Raw genomic sequence first — 16379 nt, 5'->3', positions numbered from 1 at the left:
GCTGAATCTGCAGGTGCGATACCTGGGGATACGGAGGGCCGACCACATATAGCCACCCATAATGAAGATGACATCTCTCGGGGCAACAAGATAGAGGGAGTTTGGGTCCCTATGAGTAGAGAGCTCCCTACTAGTCTTGGACCTACTCAGACCTGTAAGTCCTGTGTCCCCCATCCCCAACCCTTGCAGTCGAGCCCAATCCTAACTCATACCCCAAGTGTACTACGAGCATGAGATCTGAAGCCAGTCTGTTGGGTACAGATCCGAGGCTGCCATTGATCAGCTGAGTGTCTTTGGACAAGTCATCTGTTTTTACGCCTCAGTTTCCTCATCTGTGAAATGGGAATGATTGCATATATTCAAAGTGCTTGTGTGCATGAAATTAGTAAATACATGCAAAGCCTCTGGAACATTGCCTGAACTAGTCAGTACTTCCTTGGTACAACAGGGAACTACAAGACAGGAGGCAAATGGGAACCAGAGGTAAAGCTTCATGACCATCACCCTAGCCCTCACACTGCCTTTCATTCTCCCCATACCCACTGCCCAGATGCCCTGCCCCTTCCAGTCTCCTTGGTCCTTATTTAGAATTTCCCCTCTATTCCTTATAGCAGACTTCCCTCACTGCAATCCCTCCTCAGTCTGTTTCTTCTCACAAAAAAGTCTAGCCTCTGTGAATTTACAACTGTATTATTTTTCCTGTTGTGAGAATTTAAGTATATGCATATTTCCAGATTTCCGTTGGGGAGATTTAGAAAGAAGGGGCTGTGACGGAGGAGGGAGGGAAATAAAGCAGATGGCAGCTTTCAGAGGGGTGAAGGAGGCCAAGTCAGAGCAAAGAGAACTCTGCGTGGACTTGGGGGTTCGCTGGAGGGGAGGGGACCCAGACGCGTCATGCAGAAAAGGGCCCAAGGGTGTACGTTCGGGTACAAAGCTATCAGAGTTAGAGCTAATGCTTTGAAACCCTCTGTGCTGTGGAAAGGGACTGAGCTTTGCTGAGGTTATAGGTTATCCAAAGCTTTATTCGCCTCAAATTCCAGGCTAGTCTGTCTCAGAACAAGATGTGGTCTTGGAAATGGAGGGCAATTCCTTCAAATCATGAAATTGAGAAGGCCCTTCCATGTGCCCAACCAATGATGGAGAGGAAGACTAACCTTGCACTTAAACCTAGTATGAGAAGTGATGTGTTGTTGACAAGACTGGTTATGACCTCAGAACTTATCAGGGACCCTGATGTGCCTGACAGTAATCTTACTTAGATAGGCATCTCAAGTGTGACCCAGTCGTTCATTCAGGGGTTGGTAGAAATAGAGCTCTAATTTTGGAGAGGTCATACAACCATCTACAGTGACAGCAGAGCACAAAACCTGAGTTTTATGGAACTATTTTTGTCTAGTGTTTACTCAAAAGAGAAGGTAGAACTGTGACGATTTTTTTTTTTTTTTTTTTTTTTGCGGTACGCGGGCCTCTCACTGTTGCGGGCTCTCCCGTTGCGGAACACAGGCTCCGGACGCGCAGGCCCAGCGGCCATGGCTCACGGGCCCAGCTGCTCCGCGGCGTGTGGGATCTTCCCGGACCGGGGTACGAACCCGTGTCCCCTGCATCGGCAGGTGGACTGTCAACCACTGCGCCACCAGGGAAGCCCCCAAGGATTTTTTTAAAGTGCCATTAGAAGTTAAAGCTCTTCAAACTGACCCTCAAAAGGGCAGCAGTACTGCCCAGAAGTAAAACCAAAACACTGCTTTGCCATCGCACAGTAGATCACAGCGAACGCAAGAAAAACCGAAGAGCCAATCTGGACAGAAAGAGAGAGAGAGAGAGAGAGAGTCTGGACGGAGGCCAGGGAGGCCTGGGAAGGCAGCACTATGGAGACCCAGCTTCTGCTTGGTAGCCTCTTGCCTCCAAGCAGCCTCTGGGGGCCTTTCCTCCCTGGCTTGGGAACTCTCACCTTGGAAATTGCCAATGACAGTGACTTGCAACAAGAGAGAGAGCACAGCTGCCCATTAAACAGCTGCTAAAGGCCAAGCACTGTTAAAGTTTATCCACTACATGTTCATAACTACCCTCTACAGTAGTTATAATTCTCCTCCATTTTATGAAAGAAGAAATAGCTTATAAGTAGTACAGTTCATATTCAAAAGGCAGTCCATTCAACTCTAAAAATATGAACCATGCTAACTTCATTTCCTGTTCAAGAAGGGAGAAGGAGTGGAATTTCAGACTCCTCCGAGGCAAGAGAGGCAGGTTCAAACACAACCTATCCTGGGCTTCCCTGGTGGCACAGTGGTTGAGAGTCCTCCTGCCAATGCAGGGGACACGGGTTCGTGTCCCGGTCCGGGAAGATCCCGCATGCCGCGGAGCGGCTGGGCCCGTGAGCCACAGCTCCTGAGCCTGCGTGTCTGGAGCCTGTGCTCCACAATGAAGAGGCCACAACAGTGAGAGGCCCGTGTACCGCAAAAAAATAAAAAAGAGAACCTATTCCGAGTTAGAACTCCAAAGGTATCTGCTCATTAAAAGACATTGACATTATGAGTCAAGCGGGCTTTCTTTTATTAGCCCAAGATCACAATCACCATTTATCATATTTTTATGGAATTGTCTTCCAAAAATGAAATTTCAGAACACAACTTAGCCACGCATTCATTTAAATATTACAGTGTGTCTTATGTACTTGGGATGTGGCAGTGAACAAAACAGGCCAAAAAACTGCAGCTCTGATGGAAATTTGACTATGGACAGAGAAAGAGTTGACATTAGGGAACTACTATTATTTTTATTAGGTGTATTAATTGTGTGGTGGTGATATGGAAAAGTGTGTTCTTATCTGTTGGAAATGCATATTGAAACATTTATGGGTACAGTAACATGATATCTGGGATTTGCTTTTACTACTTCAAAGTTGGGGAAGGGGGTTCATGGGGAAACAGATGAAACAAGATTGGCAAAATGTTTATAATTCTTGAATCTGGAAGATGGGTACATGGGGGTTCATTATGCTATTTTCTCTACTTGCATTTAGTTGCAAAGTTCCTTAATTCGAAGATGCATTCCTCCTTCCGTGGAGCTTTAAAGATAAACAGCAATTCCTGGTGTACCTATCAGGCAGATATGTGTGCTAACCAGGAAGATAAAGCAGGGAAGGGAGTGGGAAATGCTGAGAGGAGGGTGGATAAATATAGTATTTCTACACGCAAGCAGTATTTATTTATTTTATACACGTAAGTTAGTAAGACCTGGATGAGTTAATAACTACATCAAGATAAGCCCTTAAGGGGCTTCCTTGGTGGCGCAGTGGTTGAGAATCTGCCTGCTAATGCAGGGGACACGGGTTCGAGGCCTGGTCTGGGAGGATCCCACATGCCGCGGAGCAACTAGGTCCGTGAGCCACAACTACTGAGCCTGCGCGTCCGGAGCCTGTGCTCCTCAACAAGAGAGGCCGCGACAGTGAGAGGCCCGTGCACTGCGCTGAATAGTGGCCCCCGCTTGCCGCAACTAGAGAAAGCCCTGGCACAGAAACGAAGACTCAACACAGCAAAAATAAATAAATAATTTAATAAACTCCTACCCCCAACATCTTCTTTAAAAAAAAAAAGATAAGGCCTTAATACACAGGAAGTTGAACAAAATGGTAATTAAAAGACAGGCGGTTTTCTGAGAAAGAAGGACAATTTGAGTTTTCTTAAAGAGGCCCATTTAAAAGAAATGCTAATGAAAACGATGGCAAACATTTGCCTGACTTTTTCTCTTTAATAGGTTTTGCAAACCTATTAAAGAATGATGGGCTTTGATCTTCATCATAACCCCAGAAGCTGGTGCTGCTTCCCTCATCTGTAAGTCGCTGCCCCTTAGCTTAGGGGGGGTTAAAAGTCTGTTCAAGGTCATGAAAACTCTAAGCGATGCAACCCAGTCTGAATCCAGGTAGCCCAGCGCCAGAGTCTGAGTGTTTAACTGTCATACCACACCACCTACTGCGATGGATGAGTAGCATCTGGACAAAGGAAGGGTAAAAGATTAGACCTAAATATCAAGCGTTGTCTTGATATTTTCTGAGTGGTGCCGTGGGTACTGTGGAGGAATAAGGCAGATAGGGGAGAACAGCCAAGAGTAAGGCCTTCGGGGCTGCATGGTGCTAGAGGGCAGACACTGCAGGCAAGGGGCCCAGGCGGACCTCCAGAGGAAGCTTCTTCTGAAGCCCAGGAGGGTGAGGGCAGGGATGGAGGGAGGATGGAAGGTGGAGGAAGGTGGAGTCATAAGGCAGGTTCTCCACCACTTCTACTCCAACACACCCACCCATCCCCGCACACAGCACCTTAGGCGCTGATCTCGTTCTAGAACGTGGTGCAGCAGTATCAGACTGCAAGCAGAATTTACCTGACTTGGAGGCAAGGGGTGGCGATTGCCGAGGTGATGTTGATTTATTCGAAAAGTGAAGCTTCTCTCTGTGCTGAGCACTGCTCTAAATCATGGGAAATACAGTGTGACAGCACAGGGCCTCTCTCCTCATGGAAGAACAGACAAGAAACAACTATATCCTTTGTTAAGTGTTCTTAAATGCTGTGCATACAAATGAAGTAGGGTAAGAAGGCTACAGCGGCCTCCAAGGTACGGAGGCTGCCGTTTTCTACAGCACCATCAGGAAGGCTTCTTTGATAAGGGGACACTTGCGCAGGGGACTGAAAGAAGTGAGACGGTAAAGCTTTGATATCCAGGGAAGAATGTTCCAGGCAGAGGTCATGAAAACACTCTGAGGCCGGGGCTCGTCTGGCGTATTTGGGACCAGCAGAGGGGCCGGCGAGCCGGGGGAGGGTGGGCACGTGGGGAGGGGCAGGCGGCAGATCAGAGCGAGAGCGCGGGGCAGGGGTCCCACTGCGGGGGCTCGGAGGCCGTTCCATGGATTGGCTTCTGACTCTGAGTGAAATGGGAAACCGTGAGAGGAGTCTGAATGAGGATCGCTTTGGCTGAGGGGGTGTGGGGCTGAGCCAGGAGACCAGTTAGGAACCTACTGCACCATCCAGGCAGAGAGAGCAGCTGGACCGGACCAAGTGGCAGCAGTGAAGACTGAGAAGTCACGGGATTCTGGATATTTGGCAGGAAGAGCCCAGTTTGCCTATGGATTCGACCTGAGATATCAGAGGGAAAACATGACCAGAGGAACACCGAAGGCTCTCTACCTGGGACTTGTGTCTCCACCTGAAGTTCTACTGTCAGCCTTTCTGCTGGGTTAAGCCATTAGAAGAGGCCTCTATGACAACACGTTCACTGGTCAGATTTGTATTCTAGATACATCAATCCATGCTGGCTCACCAACTATGCTAGTGGGCTAGGCAAGCGAGGAGCATCTGAACGGATGGGAGGGGGACATGAATAAGTGAATACGGACGGAGACCTGTTTAGAGAAGTCATTGCTGACTGATTGGACAAGGCAGAAAAGGAAAAAAAAAAGGCTTGTCCTGACCAATGAATTGTGGTATGCTATTAACTACGAATTGGAAAAGAAGGGAAAAGAAACAACCCCAGGAAGTTAGAGGTGGGTCTGGAAATGGAGATTGTGAACCCAGTTCTGGGTGGGTGACTTTAAATCAATTGTGCAAAAGCCAACAGATAAATCTCAGAAGGCATATGAATAGCAGTGGGAGGCTCAGGCGGGCTGCTGCACCACGTTTCTGTGGATTTATTTTGAAACACAATAGGCCCTCACTATTGGAGCCAGAAAATTTAAATCAGAATATTTTGAGAGCTATTGCATTTGATTATTTTCTAGTAGGCAGAGTAACTAAGTGGCTGACATTGGTTGGTCCATCCAACCATTGGATGGTTCCGAGTCAACCTGCTGCCGTTGCCAGCATCCTCTCTGTACCGCTGCTCCCAACTGAAAGATAATTAATCAGATTCTGTTGCTCCCCTGCCTCAAACCCTCCAGTGGCTTTGCACGGCGCTTTTTTTTTTTTTTTAAACTTTATATTTTACATTGGAGTATAGTTGATTAACAATGTTGTGTTAGTTTCAGGTGTACAGCAAAGGGATTCAGTTACACAGGTACCTGTATCTATTCTTTTTCAAATTCTTTTCCCAATTAAGTTGCTGCAGAATACTGAGCGGAGTTCCCTGTGCTATGCAGTAGGTCCTTGCTGGTTATCCATCTTCAATACAGCAGGGTGTACTTGTCAATCCCAAACTCCCTAACTATCCCTTCCCCCGCCCCCGCCCCCGTAACCATAAATTCATTCTCTAAGTCTTGTGAGTCTGTTCCTGCTTTGTAAATAAGTTCATTTGTACCACTGCTTTTAGATTCCTCGTGTAAGCGATACCATCCAGGTATCATACGCTATTTCTCTTTTAAGCCACGGTAAAGACCTTCAATATTATAAAGACCTACGAGATTCAGGCCCCACCTCCCTCTCCACCTTCACCTCACGCTTTCTTCTGCCTCCCTTGTTCATTCACAGCCTGCTTTTCTTTCCCTAGAACTCATGGAGCTTATGTCTCTCTTAGGGCCTCCATACGTATTTTTCTTCTCTCTGCCAAGAATGTTCTTCCCTCGCATCTTCTTAAGGTCACTTCTTATTATACAAATCTTGGCTCGATGTAACCAGCTCAGACAGGCCTTTCTGACCACCCAGGCAAATAACATGCCACTCCCGGCCCCAGCCCATTTCCCTCTTTTCTTTTCTGTAAAGCACTCATCGCATGGATTTTCCCCCTTCACTCCAGATTTGGTCTGTTTTGCTCATCATTGTATCCCCAGAATTCAGGAAATTATCTTTGTTGAATACACGGATTCTAATCTGAATTCCCGAGTGTAATGTATACTTTTGCCTCAGGAGAAAGGCTGTTCTTCCACCACTGAGATGTTTTTTCTCAGCTATTTTCATGTTGGTTTATTGTTCCAGACGTCTAGTAGCAGGGAATAAAACTTAAGTGTGACACCCAGTAAACATAGTAAGAGAGCCACTATTTATCAAGGGCTTATTATATATTGGGTGCTATATATACATTATGCACTTAAGCCTCACAATATCTTTATTATATAGTCTTACCCCCAGGTTAGCAGGCGTTTTCAAATAATGTCCAAATGACATATATAGGCTGCCTAATTCCAGACCATTCCCACATTTCAACGCTGAATATTCAGACCTTAGAAAAACAAACTTATCTCTCCCATGCACACCATTTTTCCCATAATTAATGTCACAGAAACAGTGCTTGAACTAGCATTACAATAAGTAAGGAAAGAAAGCAAGAAAGTATTCGATTTGATTGCTATATCTATTACGCATACTGAAGTATCAAGGAAGAATTTTCTCTTTTAAGAGCATGGTATGTCGTTTCCGAACATTTGCAAAGTCTGTTTTCTGCTCATATTAGTAATCCGAAGCCAAGGGGTTTTTTAGAATAGTTATTGCTAGCTATTATGCCTTTAGCTAATACAGAAAGGTGCTTTCTTCTTCACTTATATAAGAAGGTAAAAACAAACACCTGTTAACTTCCTGGTTGGAAATTTCTTGAACTATAGGATTAGATTAGATAGTACTGCATCTTGGTGTGGCAGATCATAAAGTGAAACAAACCTCTTTTTGCTCTTTAGGGGGATTCTGGATTTTGAAAGGCATGGCTATTACAGTGCTCATCCCAACTCGATTTTTAGAACTTCGTAGCATTTGCTTTCTATCAGGATACGTTCTAAAGGGAAAGAAAGAAGAAAGAAAGAGTGCTTCTTAATAATGACACTTCTGGGACTTGCTCGAGGTAATGCTTCCTTGTGATTGGTATACCTATGGGCCACAGGGGTCCACGTGCCTCAGAAACATTATTTTCACATTGCTTTCCTTGCCATTTTAGTGTCAAGATCAAATATCATTAAGTATTGTGATTAAATGGCAATTCCTTAGAGTTTAATCTAAACGACTGTTAAAGGAGAGAGGGGAAAATAAGCATTTATCTCACATAGACACTGAAGAAAAGTGGAAAAAAGCCAAGACCACCAAGATTTTGCTCCATAACTATATTCCATAAGCTTACAAATATTTCCCAAAGCACTTTTCCTAGACACAGCCAACCCTCCTCAGCCCATCTGGGCGCCCATTCTCTGCCTGTTCCTTGCCCATCTCATCACCCTTCTAGCCTCACCCTCATTAGTCCTTAGCAAGAAATTCTCTAAAAACTCTGATCTAAGGTGTGAGGGGCATGAGGTAAAGGAAGGGTTTTCTTTTTTGTTTTGTTTTTAATTTTTATTTTATATTGGAGTATAGTTTGATTTACAATGTTGTGTTTGTTTCAGGTATACAGCATAATGATTCAGTTATCCATATACATGTATCTATTCTTGTACAAATTCTTTTCCCATTTAGGTTATCACAGAATATCGAGTAGAGTTCCCTGTGCTATACAGTAGGTCCTAGTTGGTTATATATTTTAAATATAGTAGTGTGTACATGGCACTCCCAAACTCCCAAAGCGTTTTCTCTTTATAAAAATCACTTTTAAAGTCTACATCTCCTCTAATAGGCTTCTCCTCTGCATACCCCACTCAGTGATCCGATATCCCTGATTTTGACTCTTATGCTTCATAATTCATATGTTTAGTTGATTCAAATTTTAAAAGTGTGAGACAACTGAATACTTAAATGGTAAGCTGTTTCAGACCAGCTACCGTATCCTCCTTTGAAGCAGCTGTAATATTTAAGCACAACATAGATGCTTAAACTAATAACAGGTTTGCATGGTTAAAGGGAATAAACACAGGATCGTATATTTATGCCCCAGATTACAGTTTTTTCCTCTCCCCCAGCACATCAGAGAAGTACAGATGTTAGTGTTTGAGGACTGCCTGTAATCATACGACCATGGGAAGCTGAACTCTGCGACGGTCCCCACTCCTTCCTTGTGGCCTGGCATCTTCACACACCCCTTCCACCCCGACAAGCATCCCAGCCACAGGTCGGAGACAGCCTTAAATCATCTTGAGGCTGGACCGTGGTTACTATGCATCCCCTGGAATGCCTACAAATGGCCTTTCCGTTGCATCTACTTGTTTCCAAAGACTCATATTTCAGCTAGAGGTGGCAAGGGTTCTAAAGACCCCCTATAGCATGAGGGCTTCAGTCACAGGAGAAGGTGGAGGAAGGATGTGCCTGGAAGGGAGCAAGGTCTGCATTCGCTTCCTCCGTGGCCTAGTGCTGACAGACCCTTCCCAGCCAGACAGGGTGCAGGCAGGGAAGTTTGCTGGGAGAGGGTGGGAGTTGCTGAAAGGGTCCCACAAGAACAGACTCCGGATGGGCAGAAGGAAAGGCACGCTCACCATGTGTGGAGGGCAGGCGTGCCGACGTCTGCGCGGGACTTGAGTGACATGTTGAAATTAAAATCAAAACAGCATGAAAGCGCACTTTATGACAGCTAGAAATAGTTAAGTATTGTCAAAGCTCCCACTGAGTCATCCATCCAGAAGCTGAGATCTTGGACAGAAGGGGAGAGTTGGAGCAGGCTCCCAACTGGGTTCAGAAAAAGATCTTGACGAGGGATAGGGTTTAGAGGGTGGTCAGAAAGCGAAGACTTAAGCAGTGTTTTACTCTCTAAGCAAGGAGGAGGGTGGGGAGAGAGAGGAGAACACTGCTTGGACTCTGAAAACCCAGAGACTTGCCAGAGGAGGGAAGGGGGTGGCTCTAAAGGGAGCCACCTTCATTTCATTATCACAGAGGACCTGCTTGGTTAGAGGAATGATCAGCCCCTTGGGATACAGAGGAGAAGAGGAGTATTTATGTTACGTTAAATCTGGGAAACAGAAGGAAGTAAGCTCCAGCTAATGCCTTCATTGCCCTGAGGAAGGCCATTCTGTGCATTAAAGATTCACACATCTCTACGGACAGCTGCCAGAAGGAATTATCGGCTGCAAGAGCTGCTCAACTTCACTCCTACCCAAGTTATGTCCAGGCCAATTTCACTTCGACAGGAGTCACCAAGACACTTTGCCCATTGAGATGACCAAAGCAAATGTTTTAAACTATTTTTAAAGCACGTTGGATCACAAATGTCTCACAATACTTTAATTTACTATATTGTACCCTTTGCTAGTTCCAAGTCAATCTTTCAGACCTAAGAAACAGAAGAGACAAACTCAGTTACAACGTAAACCATCGGAGCTGAACCTTGGATGCAACCATGGCATAACACTAACTTATTCAATGGATATTTATTGAGGACTAATATTAATGCATTTCATTGCTGCTAAGATGCACATTTTTCACAGCTTAGGGATGCATCTTACAGGAGACTGTGTCAATTTTATTGACAGCATTTCTTCTCTCTTAATGGTACATTAAAAAAGGGTGTGTTTCAAAAGCATCTTAGATTTGATGAAACAGGGACTCATCAATCTCATTAAAGTTGCAGTTCAAACCTTGCCTTCTCTGACAGGCTTCCTGGAGCACCAGTCTACGGTGGCCCATCCCCTACCCTGATTCTCTCCGCTTACTGATCGTATCACTATGGAGACCGTGGCTCTTGTATTCACTGCTATTCCTAGAGCAGCATCAGGCACCATTCCAGGAATAGTAGGTTCTCAATAGATGACCCTGGAATGAACAAAAGTTGCCATTTATTGAGCAATCACTACACGTCAGACCCTGAACTAAATGCTTGTCAGAGAAAAATAATCTCATTTATTCCTAGCAATTGAGAGGTCATTCTCATTACTGACTTTAAAGATGGGGCAGCAGGTAAAGTGGAGAAGCCCAGACTAAATGTCAGCTCAGCCTGACTTCAAATCCAGACACATCGGTGCCATGCTATACTGTGTATCACATGCAAAGCCTGGAAATGGGTCTGATTCTGCTAGTGGCCCAAAGATGTGAGGTAGGATCTCTGAAGCTACAGAGAAGAATAAGGCTGTTCCCCCAAACTTGAAAGGTAATATTTGTCCACTGGGGATCACCACACTTCTCTGTCCTTCTATATGCTTCACGTGTAAGGTCCTGCGTTAATATGGAGCTGCAGGGGCCCATATTCCTTCCCAATAAGATCAGGAGAGGCTCCACAAAAGAGATGTATATTTAAACTTTGTGCGGATGGATCCCACCATTGGTGAGAGAGAGCACAGCCCATATAGGGGTTATCCTGAGTTATCCTGAGTGAGAGAGACATAGAGTATACCTGGGAAGGTGCTAGGAGAAAAGTGAGCATGAAGGTCTTGGGTACCATCCTGGCGGGTTTGAACTTCATTTCATATGATCAATGATCTTCGTCAATGACCCGTTTCAATGTGGACTTTATTCCATCCCAGCTAAGCTTCTCTCCCTGTCCTGCATCTCACTCAAGGATGAATGTTGAAATTTGGTGCTGTCAGTCCTATGTCAACTGATCGCTATGTCTAACAGAGACCTCTAAGCCCAGTGTAAAGAGAAATAAAGAAGAGTGACTGGAAAAAACAGTAACACAGGAGATTTGATTATAAGTCAGTCTATAGCGAGTCAGCTTAGATAGAGCCTATGAAATTTATCATCTGGGGGCGCCACAAATATACTAAAGGATATCACAGACAGAATATTTCATTTAGGACACAGTTGGCAAACTACGGCTGCCATATTTTTTTCTTTTTTTGGTTTACTAACATTTATTTAGATTTCCAGTGAAAAGACTGTTTTGTATGGCTTTCAAGCAAAGATCGGTTTTTACATTTTTTTTTTTTTTTTTTTTGCAGTACGCGGGCTTCTCACTGTCGTGGCCTCTCCCGTTGCGGAGCACAGGCTCCGGACGCGCAGGCTCAGCGGCCATGGCTCACGGGCCCAGCCGCTCCGCGGCATGTGGGATCTTCCCTGACCGGGGCACGAACCCGCGTCCCCTGCATCGGCAGGTGGACTCTCAACCACTGCGCCACCAGGGAAGCCCCGGTTTTTACATTTTTAAAGGGTTTATGTAAACAACCAATCCCCCCTTCTACAAATCAAAGAATATACGACAGGCATGTACATGGCCCACAAAGCCTAAAATACTTCCATCTGGCTCTTTACAGGAAAAGGTTCACCACCCCCTGATCTAGAACTTCTCATCGTCCTCCTCCATTTCTGTTCAGAGTCAGGGCATTTAAGTCAGTGCTTAATGTCACTGGACACGGAGTGGACAATGGTAAGATCTATTTTCCACTTCAAACATTAGATTTATTGATTCCTTTTATGAAAATTCTAAAGTTTCAGCGATTATTACACTCACACACGTTTCAACTTTGTCTTTGATCTTTTTAAAAGGTGTCCTTCTCACACTTGAAGGCTTACTAGCTTTTGGCCAAATGCTGCAATGGTTTGATCTTCCTAATGCTGGTGATAAGTGGCTTCTGTAGGCTCAACAGCACCCTGGTCATTAAAGCTTACCCAAATAGCTTTCTTAAAGACATCAGTTTAGTACATCAAGGGGGCGTAGCTGGAATCTTTTAAAAACTTAGCCTAACATTAACACTCTTGAAGTTGCCCTTCCTCCAGGATTCCTCCTCCAGGATGGGAAGGGGGAAAGAAGAGGAGGGTTAGGGATTGTTTGAATCCATGAATCCAGCCTACTTTTGCTTTCCATCAAACAGTAATTCAATATTTACCAAAAGGAGATGTTTAGGTTTAGAGATTTTTACATGGCTTGTAGCTCAGCAGAGAAACATTTCTGGGTAACTTTGTGTATATAGATTGGAAATATACTTAAACATGACTCGAACATGAAAACTACGCTAGAACTACAGTCAACTTCTAATCACTGGGATGGGGGTCACCCAAGCATCCATGAAGTTGTTCTGCAGCATCTGGATGACCTGTGGCCTAGTTACTTTAAAAGCAAACCCAGGCCCCCTCACTAGGATGTCCAGCCTATATTTCTATCATCTCTGCTAAAGCATCTGTTGCTTTTCATCAGCATGAGCAATAAGAAGCAGAGCATGGAGCCATCTCTTAATTACTTGAAAGCGGGCCCTGCAGTTAGTAAGTTCTCCTTGGCACAGACGCCCATGGCTCTGAGTGCCCAACTGGTTTGGGGTCAGCTCTTCATTTTATAAAGCAAGATTGATGCAGGCTGTCATGAAACATTAATATTTGAGATGCCTGCCATACACAAGCACTAGGCTGCTCAGGGTCTTTGTCTAGAAGATGTTTCTATTCCCATCCCTGCTTGAATACATGAACATTTTGCTTTGGAAACTATGTTCTTTTTTAAGTCAAAAGAGGCAAGGGATTTTTTTCTTAAAGAGTGAACCATTACATTTAATTTAAAACATGTCCCCATGCCACCACCATTTCTAGGTAGTGAAGTTCAGGGGTAAGAGAAGTGATCCTGGGTTAAATCACAGCTTTGCCAGTTGAGAGCTGCATAACTGCCAACAAAATCACTCACTCCTGGGACTTGGTTTATCGACAGTAATCATCTTGGAAGCACACAGCACACCCACCACTTACTACAGATTAATTTGTTAATAATCATCAATGCTCAGCACCGTTGAGGAGGGAAGGGTCACTACTTCCTAAATTTACAGAGGAAGGAATGAGCAAAGGTGAGATAATCCGGAGAGAATGATCAACTATGACTGCTACATTTTCTCCATTATAAAATAATCCATGTCTAAATAACTTCCTTAGAGGGGTCAAGGTCGCACTGCTGTTGAGCTGCAGAGGCAAACTTCATACACAGGTCAGCTAGTTCCAGAGCACTTGTTCTTAACCACTAGAGCTTTCACACATCTTTAAGATGTACGGGCTTGGCTGGCTCATCCAAGATGCATCTAGTTTTACTGTTCCATGGATATAATCTCACCTGCATGAGGATTCACAGGTGGCAGCTGTTCGAAAGACCAACTACTCGCAAAGGGGGAGGGAAGAGAAATCCGTACAAAGTGGATTTTGCAGCCTTTAAAGATCAGAGCATAGATTCAGGAATTGCTTTATAGTCTACTAAGGGCTCAAAAGATTTCGTGCTACTCAAGCATTTCCTGTGTTTATGTGTCAGACTACAAACCACTAAATCACTTAAAAAATCATAGCCTCAAAAAGGAGGAGAAGAAGACAGCACTGGTTATTCTTTATTCTGAAAACTTACTTGGCCACTTCCTATCAATTTGTTAAAAAATGATCATTTAATCTTTTTGAAGCACAGATTCAGTCTCCCAGGGAAATATTTAAGCTTGTATTTGGTAACATCGTCCATGTTAAAGTCACCGAAGGAAGCTGGTGCCCATGGTGAGGATGGAGATGAGCAGGAAAAAAACCATCAAGGGAAGCAGGATTCAGGCATGGGTCTGACTGCCAGGTAACCGTTTCTCACTGCGCCTTGCCCTTCAGTGGAAGGCTTCAGGGAGAGCTATACCGGGGAAAAGGAAGGTCATGCAGTGACAGCTGTTGATGACCTTATGAGGATGACGCCAATGAGGAAGGAGAACTCTGGGGAAAACGTTTCTTCGGGGGCGTTGGTGGCTTAGACACCAGGTTTCAAATAGGACCAAAAGCAAAGTGAGGAATTGGGAAGTCAGACTCAAAGATGGTAAAGGACCATAATAACAAACCATCACTTTTGTATCTAAATCTTAAATACAGTAGACCAAACAAGTACTATGGGGTGGGAGTGGTGCGGTGAGGAGTGAGCCTGAAGCTAAATTAGAAACCCCCTGGTTCCTCTAAATCACTTCACAAGGGAGAAGCCAAGGCCACCAGAGGTGGAGCAGCTTGCTCAGGTCTGACTTGGCAAAGATGAAATTAGAATGGAGTCTCTTATTCCCAGACACGATAAGCCTGGAAATGTTTTAATAGCGTTTAATCAAAATCCAAAGTCCATAAATTCTTTAAAAGTATACAGAAACTGAGCGGCCCGGAGACGCTGATTTTAACACTTGATAACTGTGTTTATAGCATTACATGATCTCTCTAGGCCTGGAATTCTGTTCGAAGACGAATCTGACCCAGAGTCAACATGCTGGTCTCCTGGTTTAAATACGAAAACACAAGGAAGTTCTGTACCCAGTCGTCGGAAAACCCCCAAACCAACTCTCCCTCTGCGATCGACCTTGTCTTCCGCGATGCCTGCTGCAAACAGCCTTCCCCCGGACTCACCCTCTACAATTTCAAAACTATGTGCAGTAGCCTTGGCCACCTGAGGGTGGTACAAAGGGAGGGTTAAGGACCAGAACTTAATGAAATACCGGCTCTACAAACAAGACTCCACCAGAGCGTTTAAAAAGTCATCCACCTCATTGTTTCCCAGGAACGGAACGAAATGCCACAGCTTAACGACTTTTCCCGATTAGAACCTTCCTAGGCTTCTGATTTAAGAACCAAAGTCTCACCAGAGGACACAAAGCGCGGGTGGGGGGTGGGGGGTGGGGGGGTGGGGGGAGGGGGAGGTGCTGTGGGCATCACCGCAGACCCTGGCTGTCCTCCGAGGCCAGGAAGGTCGGCAGAGTCCCCGTGGACCAGGTGTTACATCGACCCCGTGATGGACGGGACACCGGCTTTCGACACCGCCCCCCCGTCCCCCCCCCCCCCACCGAGGGGACGTATTTGCAGAGCCGGGACACCAAGGCTAGATCTACAAAGGCAGGGATCCTGCCAGCCAAACGCGCCACAGAGCCCCGGCCTCCGACTCCCACCGCGGTTCGCCGCTCCTGGGGGCCCAGGCGGCCGGGCCCGGTGGTGGGGAGCTGACCGAGAGCGGCGGGCGCTCGGGTCCCGTTTTCCGACTGTGCCGTTTGGGCTGTGAGGGTTGGGTTGGTAACGCTCCTGCGCGCACTAAGGAGCCCCTTTTCCGCCGCAGCAGCCGGTGGAGGGACGGGAGAGCCAGGGACTCAGGGACCGGGGCTCGGGGACGCGGAGCCCGGAGCCGGGCGGCGGCGGCGGCGGCGGCGGCGGGTCGCCCCCTCAGGACGGCGGCGGGCAGGGGCGGGCCCAGGTCCCGGCGGCGGGGCGCTCCCCCGACCCCGCCGGCCCCCACCCGCGAGGATGCGCGCGGGGGACGGGAACCCGGTACCGCGCTCCGCTCGCCTCCACCTGCGGATCTGGGGCGCCGGGCCGAGGGTGCCCCGGGCCCCTTCCCCTTCCCCGGGGCTCCCGGCCGAGCGGTCCCGTCCCTGGAAAAGGACCCGGTGTCCAGCGAAGCGGGCGCTTACCCGGATAGAGGCGGCTCCCGGCGCGGGCCGCCCTCGCACGTCGGCCCTGGAAGGTGCGGCTGCGCTGCGCTGCGCTGCGCCGGCTCCGGCGCCCGCCGAGCGCCCTGCACCGCCGCCCCGGCTCGGACTTCCTCTTCCTCGGGCTCGGCCCCGCCGCTCGGTCGCGCTCCCCGCTCGGCGGCCGCGCCCCGACCCGCCCCTCCCGGCGCAGGGATGCGGGCCCCACCGCCGCGAGCAGCGGATCTGCGGTGCCTCCTCCCCT

The 16379-nt window shown here is 46.8% G+C and overlaps 1 pseudogene across 1 annotated transcript in view; it reads right to left on the bottom strand.

The window, feature by feature from the left end:
- LOC149747911 (uncharacterized) overlaps window positions 1-16379 on the bottom strand; it is a 74987-nt pseudogene that overhangs the window by 57288 nt on the left and 1320 nt on the right. The window contains exon 2 of the transcript XR_016395111.1: window positions 1-16379. This exon is cut by the window's left edge and continues 29464 nt beyond it. The product of XR_016395111.1 is annotated as an uncharacterized LOC149747911 (transcript).

The sequence above is a fragment of the Delphinapterus leucas genome, chromosome 12, assembly GCF_059928025.1.
Source record: "Delphinapterus leucas isolate spDelLeu-1000000601 "Yukka" chromosome 12, BTC_Dleu_Yukka2, whole genome shotgun sequence".
Taxonomy (NCBI): domain Eukaryota; kingdom Metazoa; phylum Chordata; class Mammalia; order Artiodactyla; family Monodontidae; genus Delphinapterus; species Delphinapterus leucas.
The sequence above is the reverse complement of the archived record's forward strand: the minus strand, read 5'-3'. Positions and strand labels throughout refer to the sequence as shown.